The 23,631-nt window shown below is 45.7% G+C and overlaps 1 protein-coding gene across 5 annotated transcripts in view; it reads right to left on the reverse strand.

Moving 5' to 3' along the window:
* The window catches only part of LOC143764762 (C-Jun-amino-terminal kinase-interacting protein 4-like), a 951,487-nt gene that overhangs the window by 174,890 nt on the left and 752,966 nt on the right, over positions 1-23,631 (reverse strand). The gene's annotated exons all lie outside the window — the stretch shown is intronic.

Below are 23,631 nucleotides of genomic sequence, written 5' to 3' on the forward strand. Positions count from 1 at the left end.
ACATGGGCACCATCGGCGATAGCCGTATTATCATGCTTCACGATGCGACAGCTTAAGTACAACAGCGTGTTGTTTAGATCATAATAATAATCGCCGCTCCCAGATATGAAAAATTCCAATGGACCATTGTCTGACAGAGCCGCAACCAGTTGTACTTCTACAAATAGAGATTTCTCTATACTTGTTTGTGTCGGGGGTACGTCAAAAATATCCAGTTCAGATTTTGTGCACTCCACAGAAGCGTCATGCAGGAAAGCCATGATAACTGATTAGAAGATGTAGTCCGCAGAGTGTCTTACTCGTTTCTGACGGTGGTGTCTCTTGGTGGTAGTTTTATTCATGAGCATCGGTAGTAAAGGGGGGCAAGCGCGCCTCTTTCTTTTTTGTGCTTTTTTAGTGACATAAATTATCCCAGATCCGTCTTGCTGTGGTTGTGTATTTATCCGTTTCATAAGGGCCATTGAGGCGATCGTGACAGCGTCCATCGTCTTTATGTGCGGTTTTACTAATTCTAAGCCTTTTCTGAAAAGCGGCACGGCGCGACGAAATAAGCCTTTAAATATCCCGGCCAGGCCAGAGCCATACATGTACTCGCTCCCGCGGAATCCCTCTAGCCCGTGCCCCGACTGGGCAGTATAGTAGCGGGCATAAACAGCGGGATCTCCATACACCCTTTACTGTCGCGGTCTAAAATATAAGTGCACTATACACTTGCCGTATCTGAATTTAACCAGCGTAGCCTGGTCCGACATGACTGTAATGTTTATGGAGTCAAAGTGTTGTTTGCACAGCGGTATGTAATCGGGACGCGTGTAGCGCACCGTGACAATATCATTATCATCGCCACTAACTTCTACAGTTCGTAACAGTTGAACGTAACTGTCGCCTACAAGCTGATGTTGAATTATATCAGTGTATACAAAAAAGCGAATAAAAACCAGCCTTTGAATCGGCATTAAAGCAACGGGGGAGTCATCGACGGTCTGTAGGCCGAAAATAAATTTTAGCTTAGTACCCAGAGCAAACTGTATAGGGGCTGGGTAGGGCAGGATCACCTCTCGGCGAAGCTCATCATATCGTATTCTGTAGGCAGGCGTGGATAAATTTAGCGCCTCTATTCGGGCATTGACCGCTCCAACCAGCTTATGAATGTTTGAGTAAAATCCTGATTTTATGTGATAATGTTTTAATGGATCGTTGTGTTTACCAGCGTAGAAGTTCCCTTCAAAAGCCTCAAACGTGTTCCACGTATGGGGGTACTGTATTTCCGTTAACGCCACTTCATAAGCGTCTGAAAGATGAACGGCCCTCGCTAACTTGGTATTGTAATTCGATATGGTGTTGTCGGGGTAGATTTTAATTGAGGAATTGCTGGGTAATGTGACGAAAAACGAACCCGCTTCCATGGCTATATATCTGTCAACTCCGAAGCCGGGATCCAACTATTGAATTTTTCGGGGTACCCCAGCCATTTGACGAAGCAGCAACTCACACCCCTGACACGTTTTTTTCTCAAAATCTTTTCTACTCTGTAGACGTGATTCTCATCCATAGGTATTTTTTGCAGCTCTTCTTTATAAAATGACCCCTCTACAGCCTCGCCGGCTAAATCACTAATTTTATAAAGAGGTTTATGAAATTTATTGGAGACTGCGGTAATTAAAAAAATCTCTTCGCTGTACGTTTTCTCATAGCTCTTACAGAATGTTCCCTTATAGCGCGATATTCTGACATGATCTCCAACCTTTAAAGACGGTTTAATCGGTTTATTAGTAATAGTAGAACTGTAAATATTGCCCCAGACTTGCATCGCGTTTTGCGTACTCACTTCAGCGGGACTACAGCGTATGGTAGAATGATAAGTATGATTGTAGCTATGCACCAAATCCGGTAAAATATCAATATACCTAAAGGTATTATGCTGTGTAAGATAGAGCCACATACGGGTTTTTAATGTGCGATTAAAGCGCTCTACCATAGATGCCTTCACATCATTATTGGTAAAAAAGTGGTGAATATTATGCATATTACCATAGTTGCTTGAGTTATGAATTTATAAATTATTTGCCGCAATCAGTCTGCAATTTCTTCGGTATGCGCTTAGCATTTTGAAATATTAATTCGAACGATCTGGCTACACTCTCGCCGGTCTTGTTTGACAAGGCCACGCACCATGCGTATCTCGATAAGAGTATCAATCACCGTCAGGATGTATTTGACATTATCATTTTCCCTTGAATAGTCAATTAAACTTACGAGATCCGCTTGCCACTGCGCGTCAATGTCCGAGACGTAAATTTTATTTGTCAAAAAGTGTTTTCTAACAGGTTTGTGTAGAGTGTAGGCATCTTTTTTATTCAACCAGCCAGTCACATCCGATTTCTTTATTCCACGGTTTCTTGTCTCTCTAAATAATTTGTCAATTCTGCAGAATGACCCTGGGGTTTTAGGTGTAAAATATATTTTTTTAAATATGGCATCATACGATTTAGACATCATGATTGAATAAAATGATTGTGTCTCGATGATCAATAACCGTCTGCTTCTTTCAGAAATTCAGCTGTATAAAATTGCCTGTTTTAATCTGACTATATCATGCTTGAGTTAATACAAGCAATAATTATCTGTATGGGTGTGCTCTGGGTGTTAACAGAAGGCGTGTGGCGGGGCATAACTGGGTGTGTTTCTGGGTGTTAACAGTTGGCTTGTTTTCTGACACTCAGAATAAATACAGCTGTCTGTACCGCTGCACTACACCGGACATCCACCAGAAGTCAGACCAGGCTAATCTCTGAGCTATTCTAAATGTAAGTATATACAGAGCGCCATATTATTCTACTTTGTCTTATTATTCGCAAATGCTTAATTATATTTAACTATGTATAGCTAAAACCATAATTAAGGTTGTTATTTGTTTTAATAAGTTAGTATTATATTGATGGTTTGCGGCATTATATGTTTTAATAATTTAACCGTATATTTATTATGACATCATTTGTGTAATACAGTAGTTAATAGCTGTTAATACACCCCTAACTAGCGTACTTACTTATTACATATGTTTTGTTTAACATAGACATATTTATAGTCATATTTATACATTAGGTGCATATGCGCTGTATAATATAGTTTTACTGTATAAACCATATTTGTGGTGCAAAATTAATATAGAAAGACTTAACCGTGTCACCTGTGATTTGCTTAGTATAAACATATTTATACACTAGGCGCAAATTTATTTGTTGCGGTATATAAATGAGTTTGTCTGTGTTGTAAAATTAATATAGATAGCACAAAAATTTACACAGATAATTTATTTTAGATGGAATCCCAAAATTTGGGGGATTTTTCCGACCAAGTTGAGGATTCAGTATTAGGTATGTTTCAAGCTTTATATAAATGCATCGGTTAGTGTGCCATTCTAAGTAAGGGCTGTTTGTATATTATTTTTATTTTGTTTTATTCTTTCCTGTTTAAGATGAATTTATCAGGACCATGCCCGATGATTTTTTAAACAGCTTCAGCGTGCCTGCTCTGGAGTGTGATACAGCCGGAGCTGAGTATAGCAACACTAATGAAGCTGACGCCGCTGTGTGGGATTTTGCACAAGACATCATAGGTGTGTTGTGTGTCTGTGTGTGTCATATATATATATATATATATATATATATATATATATATATATATATATATATATATATATATATCTTTTAAGTATTTAGACATGAAAATATATATTAATTCTTTACAGATGTTGGCCTGAATATCTTTTAAGTATTTAGACGTGTAAATATATATTAATTCTTTACAGATATCGACCTGATTCCAGAACCAATTACCTCGGAACACAATCAGATGTCCGCTGAAGACCTGTTGTACCAGGCCCCCACACCGAGAAACAGCCCTGTTTCTAGAACCCCTAAAAAACCACGAGGGCCAGCGAGCAAGAAAGGAAAAGGTAGCAATCGTATGAAAACGCGTTTTTGCACAACCGCTCTGAGAAAATCCACCACGCCTCTACTAAGTCCTATATCTTTATTTATAGCTTGTAAACTGAAGCCTAGAAGAATTTTCACAAAAGAGAATATACACCTGCTAATGGAGAACCTCACAGAAGCTCCAGAAGCCGCCACGACAATCATTCACCCCACACCGCTAGTCCGTAAGTGTATATTTTGATATACATGCACAGTCTCTGTACAATCAATGATACACGTGCTTCTCCAATGAGATCCTGGTACCACACATATCTGACACATGCATAATCTTTCCCGCAGCTAAGCGCAGCGACATGCGGCGGTCTCGCACATATCTGACACATGTATAATCTTTCCTGCAGCTAAAAGCAAAGTCATGAGAAAAACACCTCCAGCACCTCTACAGCCGCTATAGCTCTCCGAGAATGGCGCAGTACCAGTGTGGATGGCAATACAGTCGGCTAATGGAGTTGTTAGAACATCCCCGCTATCACCGATCTGTGTGGTGCAGGGTGCAGGAAACCCTGTACCGGCGGACCATCGTGAAATACTCTATTCAAGTGCTGGACAGCCATCGACCAGCCATGTAAACGACCCACCGCAACTATGCCCAGAAGTGGTAGAGCCACCCCGAAAACATAAGCGAAAAACAAAGCATATTACAAAGCCACCGACCACATCCAGCGCCGTGGGTACCACAGCTCTGATGGCTTGTGAAGCGCTTGATCGCGCGATTGATCAGCTCGCTGATGGTAAGCAATCATCCACAGAACCACTCATTATACGCGTGGCACACACTATGCAACCGCCAGCGGCATGTCTAACTGTACCTGTTAATTCCTCTGGGGCTGGCCCCTCAGGAGCCTCTAATTTGGGTGGCACATCTCATGTCTGTGTATCTACCTCTGTTAATTTTAAGAAACGGTTAAAGAGGTCGTTACCATAGGCTGTTAAGGTGTGTAAAAAGCCAAGGATTCAGGCGGCATCTACAAATCTGCGGCATGATTCCATCGGCTGGGGCACCGCTGAAATGGCGGTGTTTCAGGAACAGTTCTGCCGCTACTTATGCAATAATGTTTTTTTGTGATACTTTTGAAAAATTATTATCAACACTAATCCCAACACATGCTAATAAGGCCGAACTATATGCACTCCGGAATCTGCAGCTGGATGGGGAGATAATATCTGCAGCTAGCCCATTATGACTGGAATTAACGGCCAACACATAGCCTTTGAATTTCAGGGGTGTTTTTACCACGGTTGTCCCGTGTGCTATAATGAAAATGACACGAATAAGGTCACAAACATGTCCTATGGCCAGTTATATTACACCTGTTTAGCTAAAAAGCATTACTTACAGTGCTGCGGGTTCACAGTAAGAGTGATGTGGGAGCATGCGTGGAATGAAATGGTTGAAAATGATTCTAACCTTCAAACATTTCTCCACCAGATGGAATTCCCCATTCCTTTAGACCCCCGTGATGCGCTTTATGGCGGCCGAACTAACGCCATTAAGCTCTATCACCATCTGGAAGAAGGGGAGACTTTACATTACTACGATTTCACCAGCCTGTACCCCTTTGTAAACAAAACTAAAACATACCCTGTAGGGCATCCAGACACCATCTATGACAATTTTGGGTTCATTAAAAATACTTTGGCATTGCTAAAGTCAAGGTCTACCCGCCGAGAGATTTATTTTTTCCAGTTCTATCGGTAAAACTCAACAAAAAATTAATGTTTCCCCTTTGCTACACTTGCGCTGTAAATTCCCAGGCAGGTGTTTGTGCTCATAGTGATGAAGAACGTGCTCATAGTGATGAAGAACGTGCCCTGACAGGCACCTGGTGCACTATAGAGCTCGAGATGGCGATAGAAAAAGGGTATCGGATCGCGCACATCTATGAAATATGGCATTTTCCTAAAACCACTGATGAACTGTTTGCTCCCTACATTAAATTACATCTTAAGGATAAGCAGGAAGCCTCTGGTTACCCTAGCTGGTGCACTGATGAGGACAAGAAAAGGCAGTACAATGACTCTTTTCTTGAAAAAGAAGGTGTCCAATTACGGCCTGAAAATATAGCGGTCAATCCTGCTAAGAGACAGATCTCCCAAGATTTTCTTAAATTCTTTATGGGGAAAGTTTGCTCAGAGATCTAATCTATCATGTACCAGCATTGTTAGGGACCCAGATGAGCTTTTTAAGTATTTGTTCCTGCCTTACTATGAAATCTCGATGTTACATCCTTGATGATGACACCACAACCATTAACTGGAAATACGCAAAAGGCCACCACACACACAACAAAAACACAAACATTTTTATAGCATGTTTTACAACAGCGCATGCCCGGCTAGAGCTCTATTCGCTGCTGGACAGGCTGCAGGAGAGGTGCCTTTATCACGACAGATTCTCTTATTTTTGTACAGAGAGATGGTGAGTGGCAGCCGCCTTCAGGCGATTACCTGGGGGAACTGACCAGTGAAATACCCGATGGTACACACATCACAGAATTTGTATCCGCGGGCCCCAAAACTTACGGGTACAAACTCAACACCGGTAAAACTGTCTTAAAAGTTAAGGGGATAACACTAAATGTCGGTAACTCTCAATCTATTAATTTCAACAGTCTAAAAGATCTAGTTCTGGACTACCCGCACAATTCTGACACAGATACACAGAAACTTATTGTCGTACAGCAACCGTCCATTGTGAGAAATAAAAAGTGTTGGGAGATTGAAACGAGGCCATTACGCAAAACACAAAAGTGCGTTTACACAAAGCGGCGCCTAATTGACGATTTTACCACCCTGCCGTTTGGCTATTAGTCGCGTATTGTGGTGATGGATACACGCCTGCAACACCCATTCTCATGCATTCTAGCAGGGCCGTCTAATTCTGGAAAGAGCTATTCTGTAAAACAACTGCTATATAATATTGAAACTAATTTTTCTCAGAAACCTGATAATATTGTTTGGTTTTATTCGTGTTGGCAGAAACTATATGATGAAATCTCTCTCTCTTTTCCCAATGTCAGATTTGTGGAGGGTCTGCCGAACACATTCGTAGATGACAAATTATTCCCGCCGGAGAAGGTGAATTTGGCTATTGTTGATGATCTCATGGGGAGTGCTAGTGAAAATTGTGAGATAGAAAAAGCCTTTACCAAGTATGTGCACCACAGGAATCTCAGCATTTTCTACCTGGTACAAAACATTTTGCCAGGGTAAGAAAAGCGGCACGATAAATTTAAACACAAAGTACATGGTGCTTTTTAATAACCCCCGAGATAAATTACAAATTTTAACTCTAGCTCGGCAGATGTATCCTGGAAAAACACATTTTTTCCTAGAAGCTTTTGAGGATGCCACACGGGAGCCTTATGGGTATTTGCTTGTAGATTTGAGAGCTAATACCCCTGAGGATCATCGCTTAAGGACTGGATTGTTTCCACCAGCGTTGCCTGCTGTCTATGTTCAAAAGAAAAAACCTTCTAAAAAGTGAATTTTACCCGGTATCAGACATTCTAGGCTGTGTGCGTTGTGATGTAAAGATGTCTGAGAGACTCTGGCGTAACTGGGCTCTCTTAAAAACTCTGGTGAAAGCAACCCCCGCTGTCAGAAAGTCTATTTTGCGCAATGCAAGCAATGATTTAATTACAGCCAAAGGCGAGATTGCTTTAAACATCTTAAAAGGCAGGATTCCTCTGAAAGAGCGTCAAAAAGGTATATTAAAGAAGTGGCGTAAAGCTATAAGAACCCTGAGCGACAGATCTCAGCCCATAAAGAAAAAGAAGCGGCTACTAAAGCAGGCCGGCGGGTTTATCGGCCCTCTTTTAGCTTTTGCAATTCCAATAATAACAAGCCTGCTCGCAGGAAGATAATGGAGCATACAGAGAAAATGTATCTAGTGCCCAAACAGGAGCTAGACAAACTAAGGCCCAGTACTACAGATAACATATGCGACAGTGTTATTCGGCGCCTTGATGGTGAAATTAGTGCCATTTTACAACGTCGTGACATTTCCCGATTATGTGAAAATTAAAATGTATAGCACCGTGCTACAGCGCTACTTGGTACATACGCGGCACAGCTCAAAAGAAGTAACAGCTTTAAATCTCGTTAGCACTCCTGATCCTGGTCAGCAACAATTGTCAAATACCGACTCTGATAAAAATCATGAGGTCGCTGAAATTGTCAGTCATATAAACCAAAGATATAAAAAGAATGCTGAATTTTTACTAAACAGGTTACTGCAGAATAAAAATGTTACAGCCTGGAATAATAAAGCCAAATTTATTTTCAAAGGATCCGTAATACCAGGGTCTAACTTACTGGATTTGGTACGTAGTACAATGCAGAGTCATGCTCTGACAGGCCAGAAGTTACCTCCGGGTTGGGATTCATTTATGCATGCTATGGCCGAGCTAAATATACCGTCTACAGTTGTGGGTAATCCCACTACTAGGAAGCTTTTAGATGAATTAAAAATTTCCAGCAGCGAGACACACGCTGTATCTACTCCACAGAAGTTAACCCCGATGCCACGTACAATTCAATCTTTACATTCCCCGTCATTAGGCACCACACGCGGAACTCTAATGCCTAAAAAAAGGTCTCTACCAATGCTACAAACCATGTGGCTCACGATGTAAAGAATGTACTGGATAAATGCTGTACTTGGCTTGTTACACTATATTATTTATTTCAGCAAGAAGTGTAATGATGTATGTTCATTGTACTTGTGATACTATTTATTTATTTTGTAAGAAGTGTGTTGATGTATGATCATTGTACTATTTAATGTTTTTGCTTTTATACTCTGTAATAATTTTTATAGTAATGAAATGTCTTTGAGATGTATTTATTTTACAACAATAAAATCTTTTCAAATTTTTACAATATCGTGTCTTTGTTTTTTTTATAATCATATAAAACACACCGCTTCTTACTTGCGGGTGTTGTAATATGGCCACATACATAATGTGCCCAATTGAGTTTGACGAGTTATATGTAAGCCGGTCACGGTTGGGAATTGACAACTAATCTCATAGGATATAAAATAAACAGCATGGTGTGTTATAAACACAACAAACTCGCAGCACTATCAAATTAACAATATCAAAATCTAATATAAAAACAATACTGGGATAATAAGCACTGTATCAGACTATATCAAAGTGTATCAAAAGCTGACAGCCAGACAAGGAGGGACAGCTGGCTGACAGGGAGGGGAGGAGGGGTTACACCCTTTTGATACATTTTGATAGGGGCGGGGCACCTGCCAGATTGAGTTTGACGAATGGTCCCTCTGATACACTACTCTAGGGAAACCCTGACTGACCCTCTACCCAGAGTTTACACTGATGGTGTGCATGTCTGAGCCTCCACCCTCGCCCTATCTCTTGTTTCAACCCTAGGCTGAAACCACAACTCAGTGAAGAGTTAATACTCCAAAACCCACAATTAGCACAGACAAGGATAAAGGAAATATAAGCACCACCCCGCAGTCACTCAGGAATACACTAAAGTGCAAAGGGCAACACAAATACAAATATGGGAAGGAGAAAATAAGACAAATGGAAATACACCACCAGCAACGATACTCCAACTATTAGCTCACCACTCCAGACCGAGATAACGCAGAAGACATAAGCTATAATCGGCGACACCCAATGTTCAGGAGAACTATTTAAAGGCAGTGGGCATGGCCAAGCTTCCAATCCGATCACCAGGTAAATTAACCCCGGACCAGCTAGATAAAATCTAGCTAACGCCACTGAGCACATAGTGGACAAAAGCGGAATTACCGCTGTCTGTCGGACGACCTGGTCTGAACAGCGTCCGATATGACAGTACCCCGCCTTCTACGAGGGACCCCAGGGCCCTCACGACTTATAGGACCCGGCTTGTCCGGATTGCGGCGGTGAAACAATCTGACCAGCCGATCCGCATGAACGTCCGAGGCTGGTACACAGGACCTCTCCTCAGGCCCATAACCACACCAGTGTACCAAGTACTGTAAAGTGCGGCGCACTACACGAGAGTCAACCACCTTGGAGACTTCGAATTCCAAATTACCATCCACCACGACTGGAGAAGGCATTGGTGTCACGTCCACAAGACCCACCACCTTCTTTAACAACGATCTGTGGAACACGTTGTGTATTTTATACACCGTAGGAAGCTCCAACCGGTACGCTACTGGGTTAATGACAGCGGCGACCCTAAATGTACCAATAAACCGTGGACCCAATTTAAGGGATGATATTTTGAGTCTTATGTTTTTTGTGGATAACCACACCCAGTCATCCACACTCAGGTCCGGACCTGGCACACGCCTGCTGTCAGCCACACGTTTGTACCTAGCACCCACACTCAACAGGCACTGTTTAACTCTCCTCCAGACAAATGATAATTGTGCTCCTAACTGGTCTTCCTCCGGGACGCCGGAAGAGCCCCCCTGACTCAAAGTACAAAATTGAGGATGAAGTCCCTAAACACAAAAAAATGGAGACTCCCCAGACGACTCCTGGCGGTGATTATTGATGGGAAACTCAGCCGAAGGAAGGAACTTCGACCACTCCTCCTGGTTATCCGAAACAAAGCAGCGTAAGTACTGTTCCAAATTTTGGTTCATACGCTCGGTCTGACCATTTGTCTGAGGATGAAACGCCGAAGAATGAGACAACTTGATCCCCAGCCGTGAACAAAATGCTTTCCAAAATTTTGCCACAAACTGAGACCCCCTATCAGAAACGATGTCAGACGGAACCCCATGAAGTCTGACCACCTCCTGCACAAATACCTGAGCCAGAGTCTTAGCGTTAGGCAACGAAGGCAAAGACACAAAATGCAACATTTTTGAGAATCGATCAACAATCACCAAGATGACCGTGTTCCCAGCTGAGGAGGGCAAGTCAGTGATAAAATCCATGGAGATTTCCGTCCATGGCTTAGTAGGTACCTCGAGAGGAAGTAGTGTGCCAACAGGACGGGAGCAGGGCGTCTTAGTCCTAGCGCACGTGGTGCAAGCCGACACATATGAGACCACGTCCTGTCGGATCTTGGGCCACCAAAACCGACATGACACCAACTACAAAGTACCCCTAACCCCTGGGTGGCCAGCCAAGAGTGTATCATGATGCTCCGCCAAAACCTTTAAGCGGAGATGAAGCGGTACAAACGTTTTGTTGATGGGAAGCTCAGACGGTACCTCCTCCTGGGCCTCGGCAATCTCAGCCTCAACCTCGGTAGTGAGAGCCGAAACTACAACACCCTTTTGGAGGATGGGTACTGGATCTTCCCGAGGCTCTCCCCCCAGAAAACACCTGGACAGGGCATCCGCCTTAGTGTTTTTAGAACCAGGTCTGTAAGTGACAACAAAGTTAAACCGTGTGAAAAACAATGCCCAGCGAGCCTGCCTGGGAGACAGACGCTTGGCAGACTCCAAATAAAGCAAATTCTTATGGTCGGTAATAACAGTAACCTGATGAATCGACCCCTCCAAGAAGTGTCGCCATTCCTTAAAGGCCAATTTGATTGCCAACAACTCTCTGTTGCTGATATCGTAGTTACGTTCGGCGGGCGACAGTTTCTTGGAAAAGTAGGCGCATGGACGCAAACCGCTCAAGGATGAGCCTTGTGACAGCACCGCCCCCACACCAACCTCAGACGCATCGACTTCCACCACAAAAGGTTTCGATACATCTGGCTGCACAAGAATGGGGGCCGAAACAAACCTGTTTTTAAGAGATTCAAATGCGCACACAGCAGCCTCAGGCCAAACGGAGAAATTGGTATACTTTTTAGTCATGTCAGTTAGCGGTTTAGCAATGATGGAAAAATCCTTGATAAATTTCCTATAGTAGTTAGAAAACCCAAAGAACCGCTGAAGTGCTTTTAGGTTATCAGGCCCTTCCCAATGCAACACCGCTTGCACCTTAGCGGCGTCCATTTTAAAACCAGAAGCTGACACAATATAGCCCAAGAAAGGCAACTCCTGTACCGAAAACACACATTTCTCCAGTTTTGCATATAGCTTATTCTCTCTGAGAAGCTATAACACCTGCCTGACATGATCTAAATGAGTATCACGGTCGCAAGAATATATGATGATGTCATCTAGGTACTGTAAGGTTTCTCTTACTGAGAGTGTTGGGGGACACTCGCTTGACCGCAATATTTAAGCACACAGCACGGGTTTATAAAAGAAAGCAGTCCATACGGTTTAATAAGCCACATAAACCGGGTTAAACACAGTTCATTACATAGAACACAACAGGCACCAACAGTCTCTTTGGTACCTGACGGGAGCTCCTGCTCCACCTTGCCGACTCTTCCAACAGCCTTTGGGTAAGCTGCCTAACGGGGATCACACCAACTCGCCTGGTCAATACACAGTAGTCAGTCCAGACCTCACCGAAGGACTCCAGCTTCTCCACACTCTGTTAACCCTCTTCCGGGTAAGCTGCCTAACGGGGATCACCAACTCGCCTGTCCGGAACACAGTAGTCAGTCCAGACCTCACCGAAGGACTCCAGCTTCCCCACACAGTAACAGACACCGGCCCCGCAGATCCTGGTGCTCACCTCGTACCCACAGGTCCTGGACCCCGTCCTCCACCTGTTAGCTTAGGTCCTGGACCCCGTCCTCCACCTATCAGCTTAGGCCCTGGACCCCGTCCTCCACCTGTCACAACAGGTCCTGGACCCCGTCCTCCGCCTGTCAGCTTAGGTCCTGGACCCCGTCCTCCACCTATCAGCTTAGGTCCTGGACCCCGTCCTCCACCCGTTACCTTAGGTTACCAGGATCACGCCGGTGGCCTAGTCCATGTTCTCAGGTGCTTGCAGGACCCTAGTCGTTCCTAGGACAATCCAGCACCTTCACCTCGTTCTCTGGTGCCTGCAGGACCCTAGTCGTTCCTAGGACAATCCAGCACCTTCAGGACCCTAGTCATTCCTAGGACAGTCCAGCAGCATTCAGGACCCTAGTCATTCCTAGGACAGTCCAGCAGCATTCAGGACCCTAGTCATTCCTAGGACAGTCCTGTATCATCGGGACCCTAGTCATTCCTAGGACAGTCCCTGGGACCCTAGTCATTCCTAGGACGATCCCACCGGTCAGCGTTGTTCGGGACCCTAGTCATTCCTAGGACAATCCCCGGGACCCTAGTCATTCCTAGGACAATCCCCCCGGCCAGGTCCATACACAGGAACCACACAGGTTTCACACAGGACCTGCCGGACACGCCTCCCATGTGACCCACAACCTGGTCACATTATATACCTGAAACCACACCCCTGGATGGGTGTGTGGATGTGTGGCTAGTCTGACCCTCCCGTCTCTCATGACTAGCCTAGTAAGTCACCCAAATTTAACTATACACATTGCAACAAACTCTTAAGGGACTACAGGTCCCAACATAACCGCAAAACATCTGACTTACTACGCAGACTCCTTCTGCGACACATATCGGCCATTCATAACACTGCCGATTACAGGTACACCATGAATATCATCACCACAGATACGCCTCCATGCATATCTCACAGAGCGCACAGAGCGCCCCCTAGCTACCACAGGGGTCACTACACCATCACATATATCACATATCCTCCCCCTCTGTTCACACCCGTAGGGTTGAACACCTGACAAACACCTGGACTCTCGAGACAGGTCACACACACTCTCTTGTCCCACCAGACGAGAAGACTGTCTCAAACGGTTTTGAGCAACACTCATAATCATACTCATACCCCCATTGGGTTACTCCGCCCCCAGCGGTCAACACGCAGGCCTTAAGCCTTGGCCCTTAAGTCACAGTCCGTCTGTGTTACCAAATGTCACTACATTTTCTCTACCAGGTCTCCCACCTAGGTCACTCAACACTGAGTTAACTGAGGAGTTACTGCCTCTAACTCTTCCTGGGTGATCAGCCATTCCACCAAGCCCAGACGACTTTAAGACTTCATCCCTCCGCAACAGGTTCATCTGTTTCGTGCGGATACACCGTAGACGCATCTCCTCCAGGACAGGTCCTCGCTTCACTGTGACTTCCTCAGTCGACAGTACCACCAACTGCTTCATCTCTAGTGCCCAATGCACACTATTCGCTTTTACTGTCTTTTCAAAGGCTTCATGCACACCCTCACCGGTACATGCCTCTTGAGCCTCTTCGGGTACACTTATCACACACTTGAAGAGTGGATCCTCACTTTCTTCAGGAACGGACGGCCCCTGTTTTGCCATCGACCTTTCCAACAAGACCTCTGCCACAACCGGGTGACTATCTTGTTCGGCTCTTAGCACCCACTCTTCTTCAGCTTTACCCCCTTCCAGACCCCTGGTCACGATGGGCATTAGCAGATGTGAGACTTCACCCAGCATCTTCTTCTCTTGTAGAAGACCACTTAAATGCTTCTCTGAGCCCTTTCACCTCTTCCCTTAAGGCTTTGTTCACACCTTGCCAGGTTAACAGGTGACCTCTGAGCTCCGAGACTTCCTTCTCCAGCTCATTCACCCTGTGCTCAGCCTCTTCTCTCAGGAGCCTTTCTTGTTCGACATGTTCTTTCACTGTCTCTTTCTCACTGGCATCACCGTCTGAATGGGAGTCACCACCAACCGTCAGCACGGCACATGCCCTTGTTACTGGCCATGACTTGTCACAGTCACCCCCAGAGTCTGTGTCACACTCCACAGTACGTTGACCCCGCAAGTCACTCTCTGTCTGGGTGTCAGCTCCACTTGTCTTATCCAACAGACCACTACCAGTCATATTGTGGCACCCTTCAAGTGACGTCAGGTCAGTTAGTTGGGCAATCACACCTTTTCCCTTGGTCAGGCCTGCATTAGGACTGTCACCTCTAGGGGGCGCACTCTCAACATTACTGACATCCAAATTATACCCACAAACACGTCACCCTTTTCCCAGAGTGCTGCCAAATCTTGTCCTATTACCATAGGATACGGCAAGATCGGGTCTACAGCCACCTCACGGTATGTGGAAACCTCCGGTGCGACAATGTAGATAGTGGCTACCTGGAGATATTCAGTGTCCCCAGGTGATACAAAATCTCCTACCCGGGTTCTCAGTACAGACGCTTTTTTCCCCGGGTCTATCAATCCCCGCACACATTTTCCATCCAGCCAAAAAGTACACAGACGTGGCTCCAAACTGATTGCCACCCCTTTTTTGGCTCCACCCCCTTTTTTGGGCAAGTGCTCTGCTTTTTGACACCACCCCGGTTCGGGATTCAGCCCCCCTTCGGGATTCCACCCCTTTTTGGGCCATTACCCCTATTCGGGTTACCGCCCCTTTTTGGGACTCCGCCCCCTTTTGGGCAACTATCTCCATTTGGGTCACCGCTCACTATTAGGGATACTCCCCTCCCTGGGATACACTCCGTGGACTTTCCCACGGCACTCAGGCCCCAGTTCACACAGTACACCCCTTTGTCTCTGGGCTTGTACTGGCCCTTTAAGAGTCTGCACAAAAAGAGAAATTTTTTTTTTTTTTTTTTTTCCTCTATGTCACTTTTCACCAGCTCTTGCTGGTACCGCCACAGTTCCCGTTGCAGTCACACACAACCGGCACCTCCAGGTGCTGCCAGCCACAAGTCACTGTAGCTCCGCCTGCTGTGGAACCTCTCGCTGCAACCACGGCTACTCTCCACACGGCTCTGCACGACTCCACCGCTGCCGCTTGTCACCTTCGTGACCCCGCCGAGTCACAGCCGACGCTTGTCACCTTCGTGGCTCTGCCACAGCAATTAACTCCACGTGCTAGCGGGATCGTGCCAAAATTCTCCACCAATTGTAAGGTTTCTCTTACTGAGAGTGTTGGGGGACACTCGCTTGACCGCAATATTTAAGCACACAGCACGGGTTTATAAAAGAAAGCAGTCCCTACGGTTTAATAAGCCACATAAACCGGGTTAAACACAGTTCATTACATAGAACACAACAGGCACCAACAGTCTCTTTGGTACCTGACGGGAGCTCCTGCTCCACCTTGCCGACTCTTCCAACAGCCTTTGGGTAAGCTGCCTAACGGGGATCACCAACTCGCCTGGTCAATACACAGTAGTCAGTCCAGACCTCACCGAAGGACTCCAGCTTCCCCACACAGTAACAGACACCGGCCCCGCAGATCCTGGTGCTCACCTCGTACCCACAGGTCCTGGACCCCGTCCTCCACCTGTTAGCTTAGGTCCTGGACCCCGTCCTCCACCTATCAGCTTAGGCCCTGGACCCCGTCCTCCACCTGTCACAACAGGTCCTGGACCCCGTCCTCCGCCTGTCAGCTTAGGTCTTGGACCCCGTCCTCCACCTATCAGCTTAGGTCCTGGACCCCGTCCTCCACCCATTACCTTAGGTTACCAGGATCACGCCGGTGGCCTAGTCAATGTTCTCAGGTGCTTGCAGGACCCTAGTCGTTCCTAGGACAATCCAGCACCTTCACCTCGTTCTCTGGTGCCTGCAGGACCCTAGTCGTTCCTAGGACAATCCAGCACCTTCAGGACCCTAGTCATTCCTAGGACAGTCCAGCAGCATTCAGGACCCTAGTCATTCCTAGGACAGTCCAGCAGCATTCAGGACCCTAGTCATTCCTAGGACAGTCCTGTATCTTCGGGATCCTAGTCATTCCTAGGACAGTCCCTGGGACCCTAGTCATTCCTAGGACGATCCCACCGGTCAGCGTTGTTCGGGACCCTAGTCATTTCTAGGACAATCCCCGGGACCCTAGTCATTCCTAGGACAATCCCCCCGGCCAGGTCCATACACAGGAACCACACAGGTTTCACACAGGACCTGCCGGACACGCCTCCCATGTGACCCACAACCTGGTCACATTATATACCTGAAACCACACCCCTGGATGGGTGTGTGGATGTGTGGCTAGTCTGACCCTCCCGTCTCTCATGACTAGCCTAGTAAGTCACCCAAATTTAACTATACACATTGCAACAAACTCTTAAGGGACTACAGGTCCCAACATAACCGCAAAACATCTGACTTACTACGCAGACTCCTTCTGCGACACATATCGGCCATTCATAACACTGCCGATTACAGGTACACCATGAATATCATCACCACAGATACGCCTCCATGCATATCTCACAGAGCGCACAGAGCGCCCCCTAGCTACCACAGGGGTCACTACACCATCACATATATCACAGTACACAATAACGAATTTCCCCAAAACATGCGAGAACACATCATTTATGAAATGCTGAAACACTGCAGGTGCGTTTGTCAACCCAAATGGCATCACCAAATTTTCAAAATGACCCTCAGGGGTATTAAAAGCCGTCTTCCACTCATCACCTTGACGGACTCTTATGAGGTTGTACGCCCCCCTGAGGTCAAGCTTGGTAAACCACTTAGCACCTGCCACCTGGTTGATCAAATCCGGTATCAATGGCATAAGGTATGGATCACGAATCGTAATCTGGTTTAACTCCCTGAAATCCAGACACGGCCGTAGTCCACCATCTTTCTTCTTAACGAAGAAGAACCCTGCTGCCACAGGTGAGGATGAAGGCCTGATGTGCCCTTTGCTCAAACTTTCAGCAATGTAATCCTTTAGCGCTTGTCTCTCCGGACCGGAGATGTTAAACATCCTTGCTTTAGGCAATTTAGTCCCTGGTTTAAACCTGATGGTACAGTCATAGGAGCGATGTGGTGGCAACTCTGAACAACCCTTCTCAGAGAACACATCCATAAAATCCAGAAGTGACTCAGGAACGCTTGAAGTCACAGCAGCAAAACATGTGGCCAAGCAATTCTCCTGACAGAAATCACTCCACTGAATTATGTCCTGAGTTTTCCAGTCAATCACCGGGTTGTGTGTAGACAACCATGGAAAACCCAGAACCAATTGTGCCGGAAGACTCTTGAGCACCTTACATTTAACCTGCTCAAAATGAAGAACCCCAATGTGGAGTTTAATCTCAGCCACAAACTCAGTAATCTCCCCCTGTGGGAGAGGAGCAGAATTGATGGTGACCACGCGGATAGGATGAGGCAGTTTTTCGATCCTAAAACCAGCAGTGCGCGCAAACTCCTCATCAATGAGATTTGTGGCAGAACCACTATCCACAAAAGCAGTGATTGGCAGCTCTCTGCCAGCGACAACAACTTTGGCAGGGAGCATGCACTGAGAAACCATCATGGAGGATATACATAAGCTCAGATTGGACTCCTCCACACCCTCTGAGCTTAGAAGTTTTTCCGCCGTTGCGTTTTTCTTTGACAACAGAGGACAGATATTAATAAAATGACCAGTTTTACCGCAGAAAAAACAGGCTCCCTGCTTCCTGAGGGCAGGAGCACGATGCTTAACATGTGATACCCCTGCGATTTGCATAGGTTCAGTGGGCTCACCTGCAGCAACCTCACGTGAACCTAAACCTCCTCCCACAGGCGGCATCTCATGCTCGCCCAGACGCAAACGGCGATCAATGCGGACAACAAGACTAATAGCGGAATCTAGTGAAGTAGGAGTCTCGTACATCAGGAGGGCTTTTTTAACCCTAACAGAAACTCCATGAATAAAGTGACTCCGCAGCGGGGAATCATTCCACTGAGTGTCGACCGCCCAGCGGCAAAATTCAGAACAGTAATCCTCTGCAACTCGCTCCCCCTGGCGAATAGTGCGTATCTTAGATTCTGCTAGAGCCATTCTGTCAGGTTCATCATAAACATTTCCAAGAAAAGAAAAAAAACTCTCCACAAAGTCAAATGCAGCAGAATCAGATGGCAAAGAAAACGCCCATGCTTGGGGATCCCCGCTTAATAATGACAACACCAGGACCACACGCTGAGCCTCATTACCAGAGGAGATCGGATGCATCCGAAAATACAGTTTGCAAGCTTCACGAAAAGTAACAAATTTACTGCGTTCCCCAGCAAATTTTTCAGGCAAAGGAAACTTAGGCTCAGCAACTTTATCTGAAACACCGGCTTGCACATTTGATACTGCTAGTCCCTGTTGCTGCACTGCCCCCCTCAACTCAGTGACCTGTAGGAACAGTGCCCTCAACTGGTGGTTTATGGAAATCATGGGATCCATGGAAATAATGTTGGCCGATTATAATGTCACGGGAGACCTAGGTAGAATAGAGCTAATAACCCGGGCCCCTGCGATTTCCCTCAGACTAGGGAAACCCTGACTGACCCTCTACCCAGAGTTTACACTGAAGGTGTGCATGTCTGAGCCTCCACCCTCGCCCTATCTCCTGTTTCAACCATAGGCTGAAACCACCACCCAGTGAAGAGTTAATACTCCAAAACCCACAGTTAGCACAGACAAGGATAAAGGAAATATAAGCACCACGCCACAGTCACTCAGGAATACACTAAAGTGCAAAGGGCATCACAAATACAAATATGGGAAGGAGAAAATAAGACAAAGGGAAATACACCACTAGCAACGATACTCCAACTATTAGCTCACCACTCCAGACCGAGATAACAACGCAAAAGACATAAGCTATAATTGGCGACACCCAATGTTCAGGAGAACTATTTAAAGGCAGTGGGCATGGCCCAGCTTTCAATCTGATCACCAGGTAAATTAACCCCGGACCAGCTAGATAAAATCTAGCCGAATCCACTGAGCACATAGAGGACAAAAGCTGAATTACCGCTGTCTGTCGGACGACCTGGTCTGAACAGCGTCCGACATGACATTAGCATTGTGATATACAACTTTATGAGACTAGCAATTTTAAAGGCATATTGCACATATCAAAAGTGTTGCTTGGATTCTTGGTTCATTTTTCTGTATTAGGAATGAAGTCTAAAAGGGCTAACAGTATATTTGTAAGACAACGCAGTCTGACATGTGCGAGCGTTGGTTTTAATTTACACTAGTGGGTCTCTTAACAACTTAGGCCTCTTTCACACTTCAGTCTTTTGGCGTCAGTTTGAAACCGCCATTTTTGTCAAATAGCGGATCCGCCATTTTTTTTGTGGATCCGCTATTTTCCCATAGACATACATTAGCGATGGATTGTGGCGGATGGTCGTCCGTTCCATCCGCCATGCGACAGATCCGTCGAGATTTGGCAGACGTTGTCTAGACATTGACGGACATTGTAACGTTTTTTGTCTGCGCCTCAATGGCGGTTTGCGACGGATCCGTCGCGTCTGCCATTTCCTAGAATGGGTGCCTATGGGCGACGGATCCGTCGCAATCCGTCATTTCGCGGATCCGTCGCCCCAATCCGCTTTTTTCAATTGAGCATGCTCCAAAAAGTAGATGCTTTGCCCAGACAACCCCAAAACTATATAAACAGGACAGGTGGGCCTCATTCCTCAATGTGCCATCAAGAGAGAACAAAGTGCCAGCCAGCAAGACAGACAGACCCTGCCAGCAGCCAGCAAGACAGACCCTGCCAGCAAGACAGACCCTGCCAGCAGCCTGCAAGACAGACTCTGCCAGCAGCCAGACCCTGCCAGCAAGACAGACTCTGACAGCAGCCAGCAAGACAAACCCTGCCAGCAGCCAGCAAGACAAACCCTGCCAGCAGCCAGCAAGACAGACCCTGCCAGCAAGACAGACTCTGCCAGCAGCCAGACCCTGCCAGCAAGACAAACCCTGCCAGCAGCCAGCAAGACAAACCCTGCCAGCAGCCAGCAAGACAAACCCTGCCAGCAGCCAGCAAGACAGACCCTGCCAGCAAGACAGACTCTGCCAGCAGCCAGCAAGACAGACCCTGCCAGCAGCCAGCAAGACCCTGTGTGTGTGTGTGTGTGTGTGTGTGTGTGTGTGTGAGAATGTGTGCCCGCCCTGCATATTTTTATTTTTCATACTGTGCTGGTATTTTGAATGGCTGTGCTGTGACATGTGTGTGGTGTGTGTGTATAAATGCCGTGTTATGTGTGTGTGCCCGACCGCCCGCCTTGCATGTTTTTATTTTTCATACTGTGCTGGTATTTTGAATGGCTGTGCTGTGAAATGTGTGTGGTGTGTGTGTATAAATGCCGTGTGATGTGTGTGTCCTGCATTTTTGTTATTTTTCATACATTAACATACTGTACTGGTATTTAAAATAAAGAGCAGTGTAGCTCCTACTTTCCCCCAAAAAATTAATAAAAAAAAATAGTAATAAAAATTCCACAAAACTGTCCGTAGTCTGATTTCAAGATAAATTTAACACTGGGTATACATGCAATAAAGGTTCTATATACAAATACGGAATGCAAACCATTGGTATAGAAAATGTTATCTGGTTTTAGAAAATAGTAACTGTAGGGTAATCATAATTGACATTTTTGGGTATTGGTATTTTAACTTTGAATGAGGGAAATTTTTTATAAGGTTGATACTTTGTCTCGGGGGGAGTAGGTTTACCAGCATGCGCATGGCACATATCAAGTTTTAAGTAGTTTTGGTGTTGCTTTCAAGGAATTTTGTTTTTTTTGTGGGGGAAACAGGAGGTGAAGGGTTTGGCAGCTTGCGCATCAAGCATATCAAGTTAACACTCATTTTTTTTATTTTTTTTTTGGTGTGATAATTTTTTGTCGGGGGGGAATCAAAATGTAAGTTGGCATACCAATACATAATCATTCTAATTAAAACGGTCTTTAAATTGGAAGATTTTAGAGGTACCAAGCAAGGGACCCAAGACAGACGCAGGCAGACCCCCAAGTTTTGAAAACAGATGTAAGTTTAAAGTCCCGAAAGCTGCGTCTATAATTTTGTATAGTAGCTTAGAACTCTCTTTATACTTGCAGATTTTAGGGACCAAGAGGGACCCAAGACAGACGCAGGCAGGCCCCCCAAGTTTTGAAAACAGATGTAAGTATAAAGTCCCGAAAGCTGCGTCTATCCTTTTGTATAGTAGCTTAGAACTCTCTTTATACTTGCAGATTCTAGGGACCAAGAGGGACCCAAGACAGATGCAGGCAGGCCCCCCAAGTTTTGAAAACAGATGAAAGTATAAAGTCCCGAAAGCTGCGTCTATCCTTTTGTATAGTAGCTTAGAACTCTCTTTATACTTTCAGATTCTAGGGACCAAGAGGAACCCAAGACAGATGCAGGCAGGACCTCCAAGTTTGAAACAGGGACCATAATGTCTTCTTCTGGGAGACCCCCCATCACATCGTCAGCCACCTGAGGTGTTTATATTTTTTCTTCATAATTTTTTTGGGTACAACTATGGTAACATACGTTTTTGAACCCTATATGTATTTATTCTGTTTTCACAGGAAGCTGAAGCAGAGGGGCTTCCAGAAGGAGACGGGCAGAGTGGAGAAATGCAAGGAGCGGGAGCGCATAGTGTAAGTTTTGCAGAGACAGATCCTCACATACAACATACTACACCTAACACAAACATTCAGCACAGCACACACAATACATATGCCTCCATCCAAGCACATAATTTATTTATTTATTTTTTTATTAGTCTTCACAATCCGGGGCTCGCCCTAGAGTTCCTCGAAGCACCTCCCATAGTCGTCGGAATGCTAATCGTGGCAGTCAGAGTAAGTTCCTTTTTGGTTTGGTGTTAAGTAAATTTTAAAATTCATGTAGTATAATCTTTCCATTTTTATTTATTTTTTTGTTAAAGGCTTCACAGCGTGCTCCCGAACAGGCTGAGGAATAGGAGGGGATAGATGTGGACACCCTCATCCAAGAGGTCAAATATCGGGAGCCGCTGTGGAACATGGCGGACCGCCGCCATGCTGATTAGTTCATCACCTGACGGCTATGGGAGGAAATGTGCGGTGCTGTTCTGGAGAACTGGGAGGAACTCGACGCTGGGGTCCAGGATCTAGCGCGTAAGTATTCACCCTTCATTAACTTATGTTAGCATGATTTAATGTGTTGTATAGTAACCAATTTTTGCGGTATCTTTCCAGGTAACAGGGTTATCGTGCGGTGGCGGTCACTCAGGGATCGCTTCAAGAGGGAGTTTAACAAGGAGATGCAGGCCCCGAGTGGATCTAGAGGACGCAGGAGCAGGTACAAATATGCCAGAGCCCTGTCGTTCCTCCGGTCGACGCTGCTGAGCAGAAGGTAAATATTCAACACCACATGTTTTCAGTCAAACTGTTAAAATGTGTAACCTTCAATTTTTTTTGGCAGCAAGGGCAATTGTAATATCAAGATACTAATTTTTTTTTTCTTCTTTAACAGCACTGTCTGCAGCACTCGGGTGCCTGCATCAGAGTTGCACCCCTCTGGAGCGATGTCACAGGAGTCCGCCACCGGGGACCACGTCGAAAGACCCGACCCCTCTGTATCTGTACCTTCCCTTTTGTTTGATCCCTCGGCCCCATCCACCAGCGCTGGAGCAGCAGGGCAGACTTTGTCACAGGAAGCTGCAGGTGATTTAGAGTTCCCTTTACCCCACCCCTCTGACACTGCCGCAACATCTAGACCACCTTTGGGGTTAGGACGGCAGCGCCAGAGAGGTCAGGAAAGGAGCTATGCGCCTGAGTTTTTGCATCTGAATGCAGCCTTCCAGAATGCCATCAAGCTTTTGGGTGAACAAACATCTGCTGGGTACAATATGGTTAACAAAAGCATACTTGAACTCAGCAGTCATCTGGATAGGATGCATTCAGATGCAAACCAGTCACCAAGACACTGTTTTTTTCAGTCGGCCCTCAGGCACATGGAAAATTTAAC

This window comes from Ranitomeya variabilis, chromosome 4, assembly GCF_051348905.1.
Source record: "Ranitomeya variabilis isolate aRanVar5 chromosome 4, aRanVar5.hap1, whole genome shotgun sequence".
Classification (NCBI taxonomy): domain Eukaryota; kingdom Metazoa; phylum Chordata; class Amphibia; order Anura; family Dendrobatidae; genus Ranitomeya; species Ranitomeya variabilis.